At 49.5% G+C, this 21,130-nt stretch overlaps 1 long non-coding RNA gene across 1 annotated transcript; it reads right to left on the bottom strand.

The window, feature by feature from the left end:
- Positions 1–15,046: 15,046 nt before the first annotated feature.
- On the bottom strand, positions 15,047–20,595 carry LOC141279283 (uncharacterized). Its single transcript, XR_012333254.1, has 4 exons — positions 20,418–20,595; positions 19,483–20,037; positions 17,877–19,120; positions 15,047–16,988 (listed from the first exon to the last, which is right to left on the bottom strand). It is a non-coding gene; the product is annotated as an uncharacterized lncRNA (long non-coding RNA).
- Positions 20,596–21,130: the final 535 nt, after the last annotated feature.

Here is a 21,130-nt window from a genome sequence, read left to right on the forward strand (position 1 = left end):
GCTCATCCCTTGGCACAACGCTTTCGAGGTCCATCGATGTTGTAGCCCGTGTCAGCATTTCCTTGCTTTTTAAGGCTGAATGATAGTCCATTGTATGTTTCTACCACTGCATTGGCTGTCTTTTCATAGCTTCTGTATTCTTGACACTCTGGCATTGGGGGCCTTGATCCTGGAGAGTCTGCCTCTCCCAGGGCTTACTGATTCCTGGAGGTAGCAGACGACTCCCTTGTGAGGGCACCTTTGATGTACAAACCACCAAGCCAGGGCCCACACGCCCAACCATCCCCTTTATCAAACTCTCTCCCTGCCCTGAATCACCCCAGGGCCAGGTGCTGGATAACTTGGGACCGCCTCTATAGCCCAGATCCTGCTGAAATTATTTAAACTATCCAACCCTAGGCTTACTCAAGGTAACTACCCTCCTCTCCCATTCTCTCCCACAACAACCCCAATAAAGGATCGGGGCCACGCTCATCCTTTTCTTCTCTCTTCTGCCTTCCGACTGACCCTGGTGCTCCCCTGAGTGGCCCTGTCTGGAGTTTCATGCCTCCTGTTTCTAGGGATCTATGAGTATAGATTTCTTCCTTCCTGACAATCATTTCTGAGTCTGTGTGTCTTACCATACCTGATTACCACAAATCCTGGGTATGTTTTAACAGAATCACATTTTATTTATCCATTGGTCCACCAGTGGACATTTGGGGACCTTTGGGGATCCTCCCGGACCGGAGCACGAACCCATGTCCCCTGCATCGGCAGGCGGACTCTCAACCACTGCGCCACCAGGGAAGCCCCGTTGTCATTTTTTTAATGAAATATTTCAAGCATGCAAAAAGAAGTAGCAAGAATAATGTAATGAACGTCCAGGGACAGCCACCTAACTAAAGACACCCCACGCTGCCACATGACGTGGTCCCTACCTGCCATCTCTCTCCTTATGGATGGTTCTCTCTCCCCCATTAGTATTATCCATCCCAGGAAGGATGCAACTTCTCCTCCACAGGAAAGTCCTCATAAACACTATATGGTATTGTCTTGTACATTTTTGAATTTTGTAGAGACAGCGTAGATGGTACCTGCCGCAATGCGTTTTTCCGTTCAGCGTGGTGTGTCTGACGTTACCCCATGTTGACGGACGCTGCTCTAGTTTGTTCACTTCACCTGGCTGCTCAGCATTCCATCGCTTGAATTTACCTTAACTTCCTTATTCTCCTGTTGATGGACAGTCTGGATATTCCCAAGTTTTTCACTAAAACGTGAACATCCGGGCTTCCCTGGTGGCGCAGTGGTTGAGAATCTGCCTGCTAATGCAGGGGACACAGGTTTGAGCCCTGGTCCGGGAAGACCCCACATGCCGCGGAGCAACTGGGCCCGTGAGCCACAACTACTGAGCCTGCGCGTCTGGAGCCTGTGCTCCGCAACAAGAAAGGCCGCGACAGTGAGAGGCCCGCGCACCGCGATGAAGAGTGGCCCCTGCTCGCCGCAACTAGAGAAAACCCTCGCACAGAAACGAAGACCCAACACAGCAAAAATAAATAAGTAAATTAATAAACTCCTACCCCCAACATCTTCTAAAAAAAAAACAAAAAAAACCCGTGAACATCCGTGTGTGTGTGTGTCCATCTTGAGGGGACAGACCCAGGTGGGGAACAGGAAGACAGGGATATGTGCGTCTTCGTTTAATCAGGGCTGGCTAAACTGTTCTCCAAATCGAGGTAGCAGTTTGCACCTTGAGCAGCAAATATAAGGGTTCCTATTGAGACAGAGAAGCTGACTCCCAGCCCTCAAATTCACACCCAAACCAGACACCCCATTGACCACAGCTGCCCTCTCAGAAGTGAGAATTCTCTGTGGCTGGTCTTGGTGTTAGTGGGAGAGTGGTTTCCCGGAGGTTCTTTCAACCATGGAGGCATCTCTTGGTTGGGATGTTTCTGGAGGAAACCCCTTGTTTCTGTTGCAGGAGGCCTCCATTGTGTATAAAGGCAGCAGAGGGAGCCTGTCTGACAGCAATTGTTCCTGCCTGTGAGAGCGTCCTCAGGGCCAGCACGGTGCCCTGGCTGTCCCGTCCCGTCCAGGGATGTGCGTGCCAGCCCCTGCATGCCCCTGAGAGTGAGCCTGGCTCCGGCGTGGGGTTTGGTGTCCTGCTCATCCCAGGTGAGAACGGCTCTGTCAGTTTTCTGGCAGTTGACGTGGCAGATTTACTGGCATCAAACAAAAACCTATTCTCTTAGTAATATGTTTGTTGTGAAGTGTCTATGTGCTTGTGTGTTCTTACGAGGCAAAGTGTTTCAGCAAAGAGGAGGCAAGTTCCTTGGAAATTAGGATATTCAGAGTAACTTCTCAGGGCTTCCCTGGTGGCACAGTGGTTAAGAATCCTCCTGCCAATGCAGGGAACTCGGGTTCGAGCCCTGGTCCGGGAAGATCCCACATGTCGCGGAACAACTAAGCCCGTGCGTCACAGCTACTGAGCCCGCGTGCCACAACTACTGAAGCCTGCGCGCCTAGAGTCCGTGCTCTGCAACAAGAGAAGCCACCACAATGAGAAGGCCGCACACTGCAACGAAGAGTAGCCACCGCTCACCGCAACTAGAGAGCCCGCGCGCGCAACAAAGACCCAACACAGCCAAAAATAAATAAATAAAAATAAATAAATTCAAAGTAACTACTCAAATCAGGCCCTTTGATATTGCTTTAAGAAATTGTTTTGCCCATAAAATCATGGCTCTGCTGTTTGTGCCATTCTGTTGACATTTTTTCCAATTTTCCAATAGCAGCCTCTTCCACTTTCCCTTCTGTCATTCAAAATTGTAATCGTTAAGTCATCGGAAAATTGTTTTTGTAATATTCTAAAGTGAAATACTTGCAAATGTGTACTTTTTAGAACGAGTGTAAATTTTAACTTCAGGACTAAAGTAACATTTTATATGTAATCTTGTCTGTACCGTAAATCATGAAGTGTTTTATTCTCTATTCCTTGAGCAAGTCTCAGTTGCCCTGTGTATTCATGAGACTGGAATTGCTGGTTACGCGGTTTGATGGGCTCCAAAGATATTCTTTGGGCTGTATATGCTGGAAGCATCTGCTTGTGGAGCTGATGCAACCCCATGCCTTCCCAGCTGCGGGCACGAAGGGCGCCCGGGGCTGGTTGGTGTCACAGGTCTGGTAAAACCTGTGATGGGCTCTGGCGCCTCCCTTGTTGGGGGTCTCAGCCCCTTGCAGAGTTCTGTCGATGTGCATCCCCCCCAATATTCCTGGATAGCCCACTGTGCTTATGTCCGGGCAGCTACCAGCTGGCTTCTGCTGGGCACCAACACCAGTCAGCACACCAGCGCCTGCCTCTGCTGGGCCAAGCAGTCCCTTCCCTTGGCCCAGCCTCCTGGCTTCTGCCCTCCCAGTGCTCCAGGTGGCAGGTGGGGGAGAAGGCCCCCCTCCCTGGTCTGCAGAAGGGGTTAGGCCCTGCCGTTGAGCCCTCTGTGCCCAGAAGATTTCAAGAACAGCTGTTTCAGGTTTCCCCTCTAGGACCCAGATGTGCCCAGGCTGGGCAGGGACCCTGGCTGAGCGGTGGACACGTGGCCGTGATCTTGGGCGCCCCCTGCAGTGCACTCCACTTGTTAATGGGTCAGCCCCTCCTGCCTGCTCTGATTCCCTGTTCCTCGAAGAAACAGACTTCCGGGGCTGCCTCTCCATTTGCCAGAAGCGTCTCCACCCCAGCTTGCGCTCACTGTACTTGGAGTGCAGTTTCCTCAAGTCCGGCAATGCATCTGGACCGGTTACCTGTGTTCTTGAATGTTGAGCGTCTCAGACCCTTCCTGGGAGCATCATTCTGATGCTGTTTCCCATCGGGTGCAGCTGAGCACAGGGATGCGCCGTGGGGACACCTTTGAAGGGCCCACAGCGAGGGGGGGGGGCGGGGCGGGGTAGGAGAAGGTGGAGACGTGAGCACTAATGTCTCCAAACTTCCTCTGGCCCTACTTTTTTTTTTGGCTGTGCCTCGCAGTCTGCGGGGTCTTAGTTCTCCGACAACCAGGGATTGAACCCCGGGCCACCGCAGTGAAAGCGCCAAGTCATAACCACTGGAGCGCCAGGGAATTCCCAAACACCCCACCGCCCCCACCACTTCTTCAACCAGGAGTGAGTGGTCGTACTAGTCCACCTTTAAGGACTCTTTAAGCTCTTTAAAAACTACTTGGGGAGGGAATCAAAAGTTTATTTATTTAGTTATTATTTTTTAAAACCGCGGTTAAGGGATAGATTCGACAAACATCCGAGACATCTCTCTCTTGCGTGACCTCGTTTGAAAAAGCTCCCAGTGGTCAAACTGGAACTATTTGAGCAGCAAAATAAATGCAATATTGGACTACCTTTGCAACTTTTCTGTATATCTAAAATTATTCCTAGATAACAAGTTTATTTTTTTTAAGTTATTGTATTTCTTTTTTTATGAATCATTATCTCCGTTGCCAAGTTTTTTCTTTTGGTTGTTAGTCTTTCTTGTTTATTTGTAGCAGTTCTTTATATATTAGGATTTGACTGTAATGTTAATTATACATATTTTCTCCAGTTTGACTTTGTCTTTCAATTTTACTTACAGTCATTTTTCCCCACTCAGAAATGTTTCAATTTATATGGTCAAATTTATTCTTTTTTTTGTGTGCATTTTATGGCTTTTAAGTTTGCATTATAGTTGGAAGTTCTTCCCCCCTCCAAAATTGTAAAATAATTCTCTCATGGTTTACTCAAGTGCTTTTACTTAAGAAGAGTGTTTTTTACATTTCCAACATTATATGATACAAACTTTAATTTCTAAAACTGTATCAGTTAGAGCAGTCAGGAGACAGAAACCACTCCAGTTATTTGAACAGAGAAGATTTAATATAAAGAATTCTTGGGACTTCCCTGGTGGCGCAGTGGTTAAGAATCCACCTGCCGATGCAGAGGGCACAGGTTGGATCCGTGGTCCAGGAAGATCCCACATGCTGTGGAGCAACTAAGCTCCCCGGCCTAGAGCCCGTGTTCTGCAACAAGAGAAGCCACTGCAATGAGAAGCCCCTGCACAGCAACAAAGAGTATCCCCAGCTCGCTACAACTAGAGAAAGCCAGCAGCAACGAAGACCCAATGCAGCCAAAAAACAAACAAACAAACGAAAAGAATCCTTAACTAGGTATACAGTTGTTAACTAGGTAACAAAAAAGGTAAAGAGAAAACTCTAAGGTATTAGGGGGTGAGCAACCACAGGAAGCAGCTACCACCCCCAGGGCTGAAGGAACAAAGAAAAGAGGCTGGAATCTTTAAACTCAGAATAAAGTCCCTCCCTTAGAAACTCAGCGGGAGGACCCCTCCTCCAGGTCTGGGGCCCACACCTCTGAGGGGAGGTACTGGCTGCGCTGGTGTCTCTGAAGGGTAGTGAGGGCATGATGAAGTTGGTCTGCAAGTGTTGGAAAAACTGTGTTGACCTAAAACAATAAAACGGCCAATTTACCAGCAAAATGGGTTTATTCAGCAACAGTAAAGAATTGCAACTCAGAACATACACTTACTGTGAACCACAGGCAAGTCCAAGAACAAATCAGATAAGTGTTCTTTTATAGAGGAGAAGGGGGAGCTGGGAGGGGCTGTTTTGTTATAAACAAAGGGTCCATTGGAGGAAACTGGAAGTTCAAAGTGTCGTCGCTTTTCATTGGCTGAGTGTGGCAGTCTCTCATTGGTTGGGCCGTTGCAGGGCAAAGAGAAGTTCTTCCTTCCTCCCGCTGGGTGGTAAGTAGCAATCTTCTTGTTGGGTCTGCAATTGAGGTCAAGTGGCAGGGTATGAGAGTTTCCCCTTCTGGCCTCCTGACTTCATTTCAAATGAGGTTTCTGTTTATTGATTTTCACAACTGCAAACTGGATCCCACCCGCTGCTCTGGGCAGGAAATGCTGCTGCTGGGCTGAAGAAGCTTTGCTGGGATAAAGTTCACCAGAACAGGAAGCAAACAGGAAGAAGTCTCTTCTTCCTCCTCCATCTTTGCCCACTATGGGCAGAACCTAACAGGGACCCTGCTGACAAAGCAGAAACATTTACTGAGTTCCAGCCCCAGGTTCACAAAGCCAAATGGAGAAGAGTGGTTTGGAGCTGAGACAATAATTTCATAATTGACCTGTTTGCTTCAATGATTTTTGCACACTTCAGTCCATCTTCTTCCATCTTGCAATGGGACTGAAAATTACAGTGGCTACATAAAAGTGCTGTGCTTTCTTTTTTTAAAATTTATTTATTTAAATTTTGGCTGCGTTAGGTCTTTGTTGCTGTGCACAGGCTTTCTCTAGTTGCAGCAAGTGGGGGCTACTCTTCCTTGTGGTGTGCGGGCTTCTCACTGCGGGCTTCTCTTGTTGTGGAGCATGGGCTCTAGGCACGTGGGCTTCAGTAGTTGTGGCACGCAGGCTCAGTAGTTGTGGTGCACAGGCTTAGTTGCTCCGCGGCATGTGGGATCTTCCCAGACCAGGGCTCGAACCCGTGTCCCCTGCATTGGCAGGTGAATTCTTAACTACTGTGCCACCAGGGAAGACCCTCGTTTGTTTTTTAATCTCTCAAAATGAATAATATCTTGACTATTTTACACAGTCTGTATTGACGTAGGATAACTCACATTGCATGTTTACCAATTGATTTGCCCACCATTTCTTTTTTCATTTTAGGCGTTTTCTTTTCTTTTTCTTTATTTCTTTATTTTTGGCTGCGTTGGATCTTTGTTTCTGCACAGGCTTTCTCTAGTTGCGGTGAGCGGGGGCTACTCTTTGTTGTGGTGCGCAGGCTTCTCATTGTGGTGGCTTCTCTTGTTGCAGAGCATGGGCTCTAGGCACGTGGGCTTCAGTAGTTGTGGCACACGGGCTCAGTAGTTGTAACTCGCGGGCTCTAGAGCGCAGGCTCAGTAGTTGTGGTGCACGGTCTTAGTTGCTCCACAGCATGTAGGATCTTCCCGGACCAGGACTCGAACCTGTGTCCCCTGCATTGGCAGGCAGATTCTTAACCACTGCGCCACCAGGGAAGCCCTCAGGCCTTATGGGATTGTTTTCCTTCTTCCTGAAGTACCTCCTTTAGAACCTCCTTTGGTTGGCATCTGTTGCTGGTAAACTCTCGATTTTTGTTTGTAAAATCTTTATTTCACATTAATGACACTTTGAAAACATTATTACACTGTCTTCTGGCTTCCACTGTAGCTGGTGATAAGTCTGTTTTCAGCCTAATTGTCATTGTTTTATTGATAATCTATCTTTTCAAATAACTTGATATATAAATGGAAGGACAATAGATATATTTAAAAGGACATTAATTTGCGAAGAAATAAATGGCAAAGTCCTGATCCATCTCTGAGACCTTAGGCAAGTTTCTTAAGCTCTGAGTACCATGGCTTCATGGTAAGACGGAATCTGTACTCTGCATGGTGGTTGTGGGAATCAGAGAAGCCGCATGCATGCCCTGGGCAAATAGAGAAACTCCACTGACATGGTTATTTCCATGGATTCCATCTCTTTTCACATTTTTATGACACTTAAAGGTTAAAAATTTGAGTCTGTCAACAATGATGTTTAGTGCTTGTTTTGAAATATCAAAACATAATTCCAACTATGGCTCAGTTTACTATTTCCTGTTATATAGAATTCTCTTTTCGATTAACTTAGTAAGGAAACCTATAAGCCTCTGCTAATTAATTTCTCGGCACCAACCACAGTAGCTCAAACTCAGAATATTATCATGTCAAAGTGGAACAAAACAAGAAAGGGAGTTTTGGGTACTCCTTTAGGCAAGAGACTGATAGTTGGGGCTTCCCTGGTGGCGCAGCGGTTGAGAGTCCGCCTGCCGATGCAGGGGACGCGGGTTCGTGCCCCGGTCCGGGAAGATCCCACATGCCGCGGAGCGGCTGGGCCCGTGAGCCATGGCCGCTGAGCCTGCGCGTCCGGAGCCTGTGCTCCGCAACGGGAGAGGCCACAACAGTGAGAGGCCTGTGTACCGCAAAAAAAAAAAAAAAAAAAAAAGAGAGAGAGAGAGACTGGTAACTGTTCTTGGTTTCTATCCACATAGCACTGCACTGGTCCTTTGCATGTACACAGCTGTGGTCAGAACAAGGAAACCAACTATTTGGGCTTGACGGCTTTGTGTACAGTTTTTGTTTTTTTTTTAAATCACGAATTTTGATTTAGAAGTTTTCCTAAAATGGTCGTCATATTTGTATCTGCATTGGACAACTTGACCTTCAAAGCAAGCAGGTTCCCTTCGGATTAAACTTAGATTATTCATCTGGGGAATTAGTTACCTTCAGCAGAGTCGGCTGCTCGCTCATCTAGGCCTTCTAACAGCCCAGCTGTCCACTAACTCATCTGTGTTCCTCTGCAAAGAACACCCTTCTCACCCTCACCACTCAAAAGTGCTCATTTTGAAATCACACCTTTCTCATCTGTTTTAACGTATTGACGTTGTACAAGGGAAAAAGACAAGATATATTGAGAAATAAATTGTGTGAGAGGGTTAAGGAATCCTAAACTATTAACCTATGAAGGTTAGTAATGAGAATGTCTCCCTATTCCTTAAAAGCATGGATGCAAAGGGACAGTATTCTTGATTGGAAAAGAAACCATCGCTTCCCACCTACTTTCTCAACAAGAAGGTAATTTAATTCTTTGCCTGAACCTTGTCTGCCCAATAGGACACTGTGTGCAGATGTTACTATTTTCCGATACCTCTTCTCTTTCTGTTCTCGGGTTGTCTTTGTGGACGACATCAACCTGCCTGCTCCAGGGGAAGATGGGGCTCAACCTCCTGCTGAGTTACTTAGATGGCAGTTCGATCACTGGAGTCAGAATGACCTAAAAGATTGTTCTGTGATCAAACTGGTGGACACTCAAATCGCATGTGCTCTGGGACCCGCAGGTCCATTTTCTGAGTTCGTGATGATTAAGATTGAAAATCACCCTGGCTATATCCGAAGAGGTAGCTGGAGAGAGAAAGAGAAACCCAATGGGACAATATGGGTCACAATGTTTTCTAAGCGTATACACTGCCACCTGAGGGGGTCCACCACAGTGGCCTGGGTCGGGGCCATTCTCCCAAAAACTCTTCCAATCCTTTCCTCCCACCTGGGATTTACCTGTAAGACTTATCTGTACTTACCTGTTTACTTTTCCCCACCCCTTCAGGCCCTGGAAAGGGAATAGGCTGAATCCATGAGGTCACAACTTGGAAGACCTAGAAGGAGGTCACTGGAACCTCCAATCTATAAATTTGCTCCCCATTTCCTGCCCTGCATCCTGAGAACCCCAGCACCTTGTCTCATTCCTTAATGTTCCAGCTGTATGAACCGTCCCTGATCAAAGGTCAACTTTCTTCAACCCCAATCAAGTCCCATCCTAGTGGGTCTCTGCCTTTAGATGGGCTACTGAGAGGAATTTAAGTAGGAAATAGCCCAAAGAATTGACCCTTAAAGATCCTTTACATTTTCCAAGAGAAATTTATAAACTCAAAGGAATCTCAATGTAGGGAAATTTTTTTATGCGAAAGTGTCGAAAATGGCTTGATTCAACTAACTGGACAGCTTCAACTATTCCCCTCCCGAACTCAAGTTGGTTATTCTATTTTTAAAAAAATTCCTTCTCTCGGGACTTCCCCGGTGGTGCAGTGGTTAAGAATCCGCCTGCCAATGCAGGGGACACAGGTTCGAGCCCTGGTCCGGGAAGATCCCACATGCTGTGGAGCAGCTAAGCCCCTGCGCCACAACTACTGAACCTGCGCTGTAGAGGCCACAAGCCACAGCTACTGAGCCCGTGTGCCATGACTACTGAAGCCCGTGTGCCTAGACCCCATGCTCTGCAACAAGAGAAGCCACCACAATGAGAAGCCTGAGCACTGAAGAGTAGCCCCTGCTCGCTGCAACTAGAGAAAGCCCATGCCCAGCAACGAAAACCCAACGCAGCTAAAAAATAAAGAAACTTATTTTAAAAAATTATATTAAAAAAATTCCTTCTCTCAATGTATCACTTCTTCACCATATCACTGGTATTTGCCTCCTAACCCCTGACCTTTATCTGACCTGTGACTTTGGCTGAGTCAGCATTGCTGTCAGCACGCTCTGGACCACTTTGAACACTTTCTTTTTCTTTTTTCGTTCTTCTTTATTTAATCTTTTCTATTTTTATTTTTTGGCGCACTGAGCGGCATTCAGGATCTTAGTTCCCCAACAAGGGATTGAACCTGTGCCCCCTGCACTGGGAGCTCGGAGTCCCAACCACTGGACTGCCAGGGAATTCCCACTTTTTTTTCCTTTAAAAAGACAAATAAATAAAGGACTCTATTGCTCCGGGTCTCAGACTTCAGTTCTACTTTAGCTCTGTCATCTGTACTTACCTGTTAACTTTTCCCCACCCCTTCAGGCCCTGGAAAGGGAATAGGCTGAATCCATGAGGTCACAACGTGGAAGTCCTAGAAGGAGGTCACTGGAACCTCCAATCTATAGCCAGTCGGTCAGGAGCACAGGTGACAACCTGTGGGGGGGAAGGGGGAAGTGGGGGACGGGAAGAGTCTTGTGGGACTGAGCCCTTTATCTGTGGGATCTGATGCTACTCCAGGTAGACAGTGTCAGGATTGAGTTGAGTGGTCATACACCCAGCTCGTGTCTGGAGAACCTCCCTTCTCCCCACTTACATTGGAATTGGGTTCAGAATCCCTTTACATATGGTCTATTCTGGAAAATGCCCCTTGTGCACTTGAGAAGAACATGTACGCCATTGTTGTCAGGTGGCGTGTTCTGTATATGTCCATCAGGTTTAGTCGGTTCGTTGTGTTAAGTCCTCTATTTCCTTACTTACCTTCCATCTGGTTCTACCCATTATTGAGAGTCGGGTATTGAAGTCTCCAACTATTAATGTAGATCTGTCTATGTCTACCTTCAATTCTATCAGTTTTTGCTTCACATAGTTTGATGGTCCGGGATTAGGTGTGTGAGCGTTCGTTCTTGTAGGAGTTGGGGTCATATTAACATGGGATAAAGAACCACTGTGATGTGGGGGGCGTGCCTACTGCGCCCTCCAGACCACCAAGTACATGTGTTACTCTCTGTTTATAAATATTTCGTTCCTTCTAGATTTCTGAGTGCTATTCTTCCTCTTACTTAATACATGTGCCGTTTATTTTCCTGTGTGGTGTGAGGTATGTATCCACCTTTCCTTCCCATGTTGCAGCCACTTGTCCTGGCGCTATTGCTAAAGACACTCCTGCTCTTGCCCATTGAATGTGATGCACCCATCATTTCTGGTAGGCTGTTCGTTCTGGATTTACAGTTACGTAAAAAAAAGAAACCCCATCTGTCTAAGACGTAGCTGGTTGGGTTTTGTACTTGCAACCAAATACACTCATACTGATTCTGTGCATGAATGAACAGCAGTTCGATGAACAGAACAGTGCTGAGTCATGTTCTGCTTCCTCTAACTGCAAGGGATGCTGGGAAAGTGGGTAACTGGACTGTCCTAAGTGTCTTAGAATAACCACCATTGCCTTGGGCTAAGTGTGAAAGTGGGGGCTTGAGTCACCACGCAGAGCAGCCTCTGGATTTTGTTATTAGCATTACAGTCCCCCTGAGAGAATACTACTGGGGCACTTGTGCAGGGAGAAAACAGACATATGCTGGAACTCCCGAATGATAAGTTCCAGCAGTGAGCTTATTAGTCAGCCTGTAGGGTGGCAGGGCGTGTCCAACCAGCCCCAGCAGGACTGGAGGATCTGTTTCAGCCACGCCCACACCTGACCCCATAGAGAGAAGGTAGAGGGTTCCACGTTGTCTTGTAGGGGGCAGAGTATGAGGGGTGGGGCAGAGAAGGACCATCCTCACCTATTGGTGGAGACTGGCTGCTTCTGTTGCCCTGGTGTATGTATGAGTTTCCTATTGCTGCTGTAACATATCACCCCAAATTTAGTGGCTTAAAAGCAACACAAATTATCTTACATTTCTGGAGGTCAAAAATCTGAAATGGTTCTCATTGGGCTAAAATCAAGGTGCCAATAGGGTGGGTTCCTCCTGGAGGCTCCTGGGGAGAATCTGTTCCTTGCTTCTTCCAGCCTCTAGAGGCTGCCCCTGCATATTCTAAGCCAGCAATGTAGCATCTTCAAGTCTCTCTCTGCTTCTGCCTTCACGTCAGTTGATTACAGCAGGCCCACCAGGATAATGTCCCCATCTCAAGGTCCTTAATTCAGTCACGTCTGCAAAGTCTCTAGCCTATAAGGTATCATTTACAGGTTCTGGGGATTAGGACCAAGTGTTACTTCTTGTTATCCCAGGGGAGGGGCAGCAGCTGATTCTCCCTGTTGGGGAGGGAGGGAGGAAGGGCTCTGGGGGCAGGGCAGAGCTAGGAACTTTCCAGAAAGGCCATGGCTCGTTGGGCTCAGGGCGCAGCTATCTGCTCAGCTCTGCTGTGATGTGGGTCTGGAGGGTCCTCAGCCTGTTACTGAGCCCAAGCTCGCTCTGCTCGCTGCACGACAGGCCAATAAATCAGGAGACGAGTTGCTGGGGCAAGGAGTAACTAATCGGAAAGCTAGGGACCAAGAAGATGGCAGACTAGTGTCTCAGAAAACCATCTTGTCCCAGTCGAAATTCAGGCTCCTTTTATACAGAAGAGGGGGGAGGGGAGGGGCCCACTGCAGCGCTGACCAGTGGCTGAGTGGGGCTCTTACAGGTCTCGCCTGCCCCGCCCCTATTACAAGCCTGGTTCCTGTTGTCAGGCCTCTCCCCTCCCCCGCTCCACCTGCCCCCGCCACCGTCCATCCCAACTGCCTCTTGGCTGGTCTCCTGCCTCCATCTGGCCCAAGTATTGTGGCCAGAGGAAGCTTTCCAAGGTGGAAATCTGAGCAAGTCGCTCAGCTTAAAACGCTGCTGACAGCTCCGGGCTACCTTTTAGGATGAAATCCCACATCCCCAGCCTTGCAGTCCCGCTCTTCAGGACAGGGTGCTCATTCTCACTTCCCCTCCCGGAGTGTGGAGAGAACTGCATTTCTCCCATTGTTCCAGGTCGGTTCTTGCCTCTTCACCTTCATATGTGTGGTTCCTCCTGCCCCTCCTCCCACCCCTCCTCTGCCAGCTCCTATTCACCCTTCAGGACCCAACTTGGGTGTCACTTCCTGGGAAAACTTCGGGATTGGCCAGGATCCTGTGGACGCAACAGAAATGGACTCAGTCTGGTCCACGTGAATGGGGGAGGGGTGGTCCCCAAAGGGCTGATGTTATCACAAGGGGAAAGGATACTGGATACTTGGGGACACTGCCCAAGTATATGCCTCCCTCTCTGATACATCCGAGTGGGCCTGGTGCCCCTACGGGCATGTTCACCAGTCCTGGCACCGACCACAGTACATCCTTGGTGGCCGGTTGCTTGCCTATCTCCCCGCCCAGTGAGCTCCTGATGAGAACCCGGCCTGCCTCAGCTGGGCCCTCTGGGTCAGCACAGTGTCCGGCACACAGCTGCCCCAAGATTGTGATGTGGCAGGGGTTTGAGAAGCAGTTGGAAACTCAGAAACACAATGAACCGAGAGATCTGTGAGCTGTGGGGGACCCTAAACCAAGGCAAATGAAGGGTAAACAAGCTGGGAAGCGGAGTCCCTTCTGCTCAGGGCTTTCTCTCTTGAGAACAGGGAGACTGGCAGTGCAGACTTTGGAAAAGTGTTTGGCAGTGTCTAGGAAAGCTAACAAGATGCTCCTGCCCTGCCCAGCAAGTCCACCCTTGGTGTAGATGCAACAGAAACGAGTGTGCATCCCACCGAGACACCACATGAGCCCCCAGAGCGGCTTCATCCACAAGAGCCCCAAACTGAAAAGAACCCGAATGTCCTCCTCGGTGAAATGGATAGAGTGTGTGGACTGTTCACAAAATGGAAGGAAAGGTCATGTCACAGTTGACCCGCCCTGGCTTCCCTGGTGGCGCAGTGGTTAAGAATCCGCCTGCCAATGCAGGTGACACCGGTTCGAGCCCTGGTTCGGGAAGATCCCGCATGCTGTGGAGCAGCTAAGCCCGTACGCCACAACTCCTGAGCCTGCGTTCTAGAGCCCGTGAGCCACAACTACTGAGCCTGCATGCCACAACTAATGAAGCCTGAGTGCCTAGAGCCCGTGCTCCGCAACAAGAGAAGCCACTGCAATGAGAAGCCCGCTCACCGCAACAGAGAGTAGACCCCGCTCGCAGCAACTAGAGAAAGCCCGCACGCAGCAACAAAGGCCCAACACAGCCAAAAATAAAATTAAATTAAAAATTAATTGAAAAAAAAAAAAGAATCTGCCTGCCAATGCAGGGCACACGGATTTGAGCCCTGGTCTGGGAAGATCCCACATGCCCCGGAGCAGCTAAGCCCGAGAGCCACAACTACTGAGCCCGCATGCCTAGAGCCCATGCTCTGCAACAAGAGAAGCCACCGCAATAAGACTGTGCACGGCAACGAAGAGTAGCCCCTGCTCGCCGCAGTCAGAGAAAGCCCGCGCGCAGCAACGAAGACCCAACGCGGCCAAAAATAAATAAATTTATTTTTTAAAAAAAGAATTGACTCACCCCACATCTGCAGGTTGAGAACCCACATCCAGCTGAGAAGGATGTGCTTGAGAAGGAAACCCCAAATCGGTTTGGGGAACACTTTTAACCCAGGGAAATTTAGAATTGAGTATAGTGATGATGAAGTAAATCAAAACTATAGCATTTATCTTTTTGTGTTAAGCTCAGAAATCTACTTTGTATCTTTGGCATTTTCAGAACTTAGAAAGTCTAAGCAAATTGGGCAGATTTGAGTGTTAACATCAGACTTGTGATTCTAATTTTAAATGTGCTCTTGAGTCATTGGTTTCGACCTGTGGTTGTAAGTTGAAATCTTACTACTTTGGTAAACAGTTTTTGAATATTTAAAAATCACCGTAATTATAAGTTTAATGGATCTGATTGATAAGGATCACTTAAGGACTTGGGAAGATTTATTAGTCAGATAATTGAAAAACTTAGAAAATGGAATATAATACACTTCAATTGCAGCGTAAAATGTTTAAAGGAGTTTAATTAACTAAGTAGGTAAATGCTACAAACATTAATCAAAGTTCGCCTTAAAAATGATTGTTAAAATTGGCTGGATATATTCATAGAATAAGATTTGTACATTGCACTTAAAAGCTCAGAGAAGAATTAGGGCTTAAAAAACAAAGTATTTCTGAAAAGCCTTTTCTCTGACCAAAAGCTGTCCTCGAAAACGTCAGAACAATACTTGGATTGGGACCAGAAGGAGCGGGGAGGGAGGATGACTCGGCAGCCACCTGTCCAGCCATCATCCTGGACCAATGGGGCAATAGGTCTGGCAGGTGTTGCCCATGGGTGGGTGATGTGAGCCCTGCATCCAGGCTCCCTCCTTCCTCTCCCCATCCCCAACTTGGAGATACTCCCCAAAGCAGTCATTGGGCTACTGCAGAGACATGGGTGGGGGCGGTCACTGGAAGTCCCAGTCCCTGTGCCTCACAGCCTCTGTGAGAAGTGAGTTTGGACACCCCCGACACCCTCTGGTCTTCGAAGCCTCCCGTCTGCTTGGTGTTGCCCTCTGTGGTGGGCAGAATAATGCCCCCCAAAGATATCCAGGTCCTAACCTCTGGAACCTGCAAATGTTACCTTATATGGCAAAAGACACTTTGCAGATGCAATGGAATTAAGGTTTTTGAGATTAAGGAATATTATCCTGGATTATCCGGGTGGGTCCTAGATACGATCACAAGTGTCCTTGTAAAAGAGGCAGAGGGAGATTTGATGAAAGGAGGTGACGATGAGAGCACTGAAGCAGGTGGTTGCGCTCCCGAGCGCAAGGAATGCAGCTCTGGAGACTGGAAAAGGCGAGCAGCCAGATTCTCCCCACGAGCCTCTGGAGGGAGGCAGTCCTTGCCGTCACCTTGATTTCAGACCATTGAGACTCTGATTGTGGACCTCTGGACTCCATACTGTCAGAGAAGAAATGGTGTGGGTTTTTTGTTTTTTGGGTTTTTTTTTGCGGTACGCGGGCCTCTCACTGTTGTGGCCTATCCCGCCGCAGAGCACAGGTTCCGGACGCGCAGGCTCAGCAGCCATGGCTCACGGGCCCAGCCGCTCCACGGCATGTGGGATCTCCCCGGACCGGGGCACGAACCCGCGTCCCCTGCGTCGGCAGGCGGACTCTCAACCACTGCGCCGCCAGGGAAGCCCATGGCGTGGTTTTAAGCCACCACGTTGGTGGTCACTGTCACAGCAGCAAGAGGAAACTGGTACACCTGCTCCGAGCACGTCCTTGCCTGTGGCTTCCCGTGATGCCACAACTCTGCTCAGGGGCCCCGTGGCCCTTGCTGATCCTTGGACAGAGTGGGGGGCCTGGGGAGGTTTCAGTCCATCCTCTTCCCCAGCGAGCTGCTGACATCTCATCCTTTAGTGGAGAACGCCTTGGCACCTGCCCCAGTCATTGGTACAGGGTTCCCAAGCTTGACAGTGGCACCATGTCAGTGGGTGTGGCTGGCATGATAACGACCTCAAGGCCTCTCTGTAAGTCTGCAGGCAGCGCACCCTGGGGCCTTGCTGTGGGTCCCTTTCTTTGCCCACCTGTCCCTAAGGCAGGCTCCTCTGCGGGCTTCCTCACCGTGTGGAGTGGATTGCAAACTGGGCCTGAACCACAGGGGGGACCATCATCGCCTATCACTAACGGTGGGCCTCAGATTGCTGGGGCCCCAGGGCTACTGCATCCCAGACTGGCACCTCCTGCACCTCACCATCTCCACCCCCCTTCCCGTATTCCTGGCAGGTGTGGTCTGGTTTCGGTGACAGCTCAGAGATGCCTGGTGTTAGATCAGGGGAGACAAGTCAAACATTTCACAACCAACCCCAGAGGCCACACCAGTTCACATCACAGTTAAGCTGCAGTTCACAGGAAACAATGTGTGATCCAGAGATCTCCAGAGTGGGCGGCATGCTTCTGGGAGAGGCACCAGACAATCTGTCGGGGTAAAGGAAGAAATGTCAGAATCCCATTTGTATTTATTTTTAGCTCATTCTTTTAAATTTCCATTTCTTGATTATCTTTTATATTATCTTTAATATATTAGGAGTCTAAGTATATAGTTATAACTAAATAAATATGAAATGGTGAGAATAAGCTTTAAACTTTTTTATTTAATGAAGATGAAGAATAAAGAATGTTTTTACATCCCTAATCTAATTGTCAAACATTTGTTGATTTTCTACGATAGGCAAAGAACTAAGCTAGATGCTGGGGGATTTTTTTTTTTTAATGAAAAGACTTTAGTCTTTTGTTTTTAGTCTGTGTTTACACAGAGGAGAATACATATTACATATTCACGATACATATATTGGGCAAAGGACTATATCCAGAAAATATAAAGAACACTTATAACTCAATAATGGTGGAATTTTTAAAAGAAGAGCACAGGGTGTGGTCTGTAGCAGAAAGGTTAGAAGTGCTGCTCTGAATGACAGCCTGGGGAGAATATCTGTAACTCACATCACAGACAAAGGCTAATTTCCCTAAAATGTAAAGAGCATGTACAAATCAACAAGAAAGTGACTAACAGCCTAATTGGGGGAGGAGAAGGGCTGGGCAGATGAGATTCACAGAAATGAGCTACAAATGGCTGTTGAACGTGTGAAAGATGCTCACTCATCGTAAGCAGGACATGTGTTCAAAGACACTGAAACACCAGTTTCCCCCATCATGCTGGCCAAGATGCGCAGTGTGAAAGCAGGCACCGCTGACGGTGAGGGAGGCAGGTCATCTATTACAACAGTGACAGCTTCAGAATGACAAACACACACGCCTCCAAGTTGGCCACTCATCTTCTGGGAGTTTACCTACCAATGTACTCACCTGTGGGAAATAAACTGCAAGCATCCGTACAGTGGGGCATCGCTCGGGCTTAAAGAAGAATCAGGAAGCTCTGCATGTACGGATATGGAATGAGTTCCAAGAATTATTGGTAGTGGAAATGGAGAGGGGCTACGATTTGTGTAAAAAAAGAAAAAAATACATATTTATACACGCATAGACAAATACTTGGAAAGCCGAGTGCAGGTGGGAGAGGCGGAACCAGAGCCTTCTTTGGGGGCTGCTATCCAGAACAGGACAGATCCCTGGACAGGTCGGGAAGTGAGCTGGAAAAGGACCCACAGTGCCCTGCTCCAGGTCTTCATGGGGCCATGTTAAGCTCTCCAGCCTCGGTTTCCTCGTAGGAAACAAACACGGCCCACTCCTTAAGCCCCTGGGCTTGCTGGATGCCAGGTTAACACAGGCCCTGTTATTAGGAGTTTTCTGGCGCCAGGCTCTATGCTCTGGGCTTCACATAGATTATCTCATGGAAACCTCACGACAGCCCCGTGAGAGGGCTACTATTTGCATCTCAGTTTCCAGGTGCTGAAAGTAAGGCTTAGTAAAGAGGTTAAATAATTGGCCCCATGTCACACGGTGACAAAGAGAGCTGGGTGCAGCTCTCTCTTTCCAAAGCTGAGCCGTATTCCTTTTCTTACAGACAGTGAGACCTCAAACCCACATCCGGGCTGGTATTTTGCTGTGTCTTGCATTGCCCCTGCTCACAGCCCTGAGCCAACCTTGGGGTCCCCAAAAGCACCCGGTTCTAGAGGAGGCTGCAGCCTCACATGCTCTCCTTGTCCCTGTGGGTTGATGCTGGCTTCCCGTCTGTCCTTCCGGAGCCTCAGGAACAAAGCACGCTGCTGATGGGGGCTGCAAAGCCACGTGCACAGCACTGCTGTCCTGGACAGCGGCAGGGAGATGGCCGCCAGCACTAGCGGAGGGGAGAGGGGCTGCCGCACAGCCCGCAGAGGGGTAGAGCCCCCTAGTTCTCCAGAGTCGTCCTAAACAAAGAGGACGAAGGCCACAGCTACCCCTCAGAGAGGCTTTCCGTCACCTGAGTTACAGGAATTCCCCTCCCCGCTCGATCCCCTTCTGCTATATCACCCTCTGTCCTCCATTTCTATTAATATATTTGCGCGTTGATTGCTGTCTCTCTTCCTCTGCTGGAGTGGAGCCCCTATGAGGCAGGGCTTTAGGGGCGTGTCCTCGGGCCGTTCCTTACCCAACAGGCGCTCAGGAAATGTCTGTTGAATGAATGAATGAAAGAATGAGTGCGTGTAGAGTTCATCCCAAGCGCTCTGTCTGCTCCCAGGGATGAGGACCATGGGGGGGACCCCAGGGCCACCATCCAGGGCACAGACCTGGGGGCCCTCGAGCTCTTGCTGCTATGTCTCACACCATCTGCTTCCCACCACAGATGCTTCATAGTGGGAAACGGGAGGCGTCCGGTGTGCCAGGATTGGAGGTTGTTAGCATGGGGAAGCTGGAGGTGGGCAGATTAGAAAGGAGACCGCCCGTGTGATTGGTCAGGCGAGCAGATTTGGCTTTCTCTGGTAGGTCTTAAGTTGGAGCAGAGAAAAAATTAGGGCAGCTGGTAGTTACCTACCGAGTTCTGGCCTTTGGGGGTTGATGCTGCAGAAGTTGAGGTTTGGCTCCCCCGGGCTGGTTTGCTGCGGCTCGCTCAGTGTTCTATTTTTGTATGTGGTCTGGCCTTGGTCGGTTTGTACATTCAGCCTCTCGCGATCCCCCGATCCACGGTGCCCTGGGCTTGCCTGGTGCGCGGCTCCTCCCTTTTTGTGCGGTTGGTGGTGCTGGGGAACCCTGAGGCCGCCGTGCCAGGCGGATTCTCGGCACTCGCCCGCAGGTCTGGCCGCCCCCCGGGGCCCTGCAGGCTGTGGGGCGCGACAGGCCGCGTCCCTGCGCTGCTTGGCGGGACGCGCCGTCTGCAAATCCGCCGCCAGCAAACCCGCCGCTGCGTCGCGCGGACGCTGGACCTGCTCCTGGGCGGAGCCAGCGGGCTCGCAACTACCCGGGCGCCCAGGTGGGTGCGCAGAGCCGGGGGGCGCCATCGCCTGAGCAGCGGCTGCTGCGTTCGGGGCCTCAGTTCCCCCGCCCCCTCCTCTTCGGGCTGGCTAACGGTAGCGGTTCATGTCTTTCGGTCCTGCTTAGAGGGAAAGGACGGCTTGTGATGCCAAGGGCAGAGCCAGGTTGACGTATGCTGGGAGCGGCGAGGAGTCTCCGGGAGGGAGGCCTAGGAGGTCTGGGCACCAGAGGTCTGCCCCAAGCTTGCCATGGCCACGAGGTGACCGGAGGAAGAGGGCGGGGCGGAGCGGGCACCCCCCCACCCCCTGATGCGCGCTCAATGACTTCCTATCCTGGGGTGTCCAGCGGGTCCCGGGAGGGAGCCCGGCTGTTTTAGCAGATCCTCCACCGAGACCCCAGGCGCACGTGCTCCTCCCGCCCAAAGGCAACAGCCGCCAGAGGGCACACGTTAGACAAACCCAGCCCTGAGCTGCGGCCGCCCCTCCCCTCCCGCCTCACCTGTTCTAGGTCACCGCCCGCGCGCATCTGGCCACGGCGACCATGAAATCGCCGCCCCCAGGTGCTCACTCCTCGACGCGGGCGCACGCCCGGAGGGGCAGGGGGTCATTCTAGGCGGTGTCCCAGGAGGGGGGAATACGTGCCTTCACAGGGAAAGAAGTTGATTCCCTGGTCACTTCTCTTTCCGCCCCCGATTGGCTGACGGGAGAATCTCCTTAACCCTTGCGGATGCTTATTCTTAAAAACAAAGAGAAAGCTCAGAGCCCTTGGCAGGCAAAGGGATCCAGCTAGAACATACTGTTTGTTTTGTTTCCACAGGATCTGTTTTTACAGTTTCCTTCTGTTTATGACAAGTGATACTGGTTTTCCAGTTATGGTAGTTGACAAACATCCCGCAGAAGAGAAATTATTTAGAAGTCTGTTGACTGAAAGAAAAGCATGAATAAATAATAGTTTATTGTTTATTAATAATAAGCAAGGGAACTGAGGATGTGACAGAAGTCAGGAAGACATGTAAGTGATAGAAGTTTTTTTATATAAATTTATTTATTTTTGGCTGCCTTGGGTCTTCGTTGAGGTGCGTGGGCTTCTCATTGCGGTGGTTTCTCCTGTTGCGGAGCATGGGCTCTAGGCACGGGGGCTTCAGTAGTTGTGGCTCGCGGGCTCTAGAGCACAGGCTCAGTAGTTGTGGTGCACCGGCTTAGTTGCTCCGC

Source organism: Tursiops truncatus, chromosome 8, assembly GCF_011762595.2.
Source record: "Tursiops truncatus isolate mTurTru1 chromosome 8, mTurTru1.mat.Y, whole genome shotgun sequence".
Lineage (NCBI taxonomy): Eukaryota > Metazoa > Chordata > Mammalia > Artiodactyla > Delphinidae > Tursiops > Tursiops truncatus.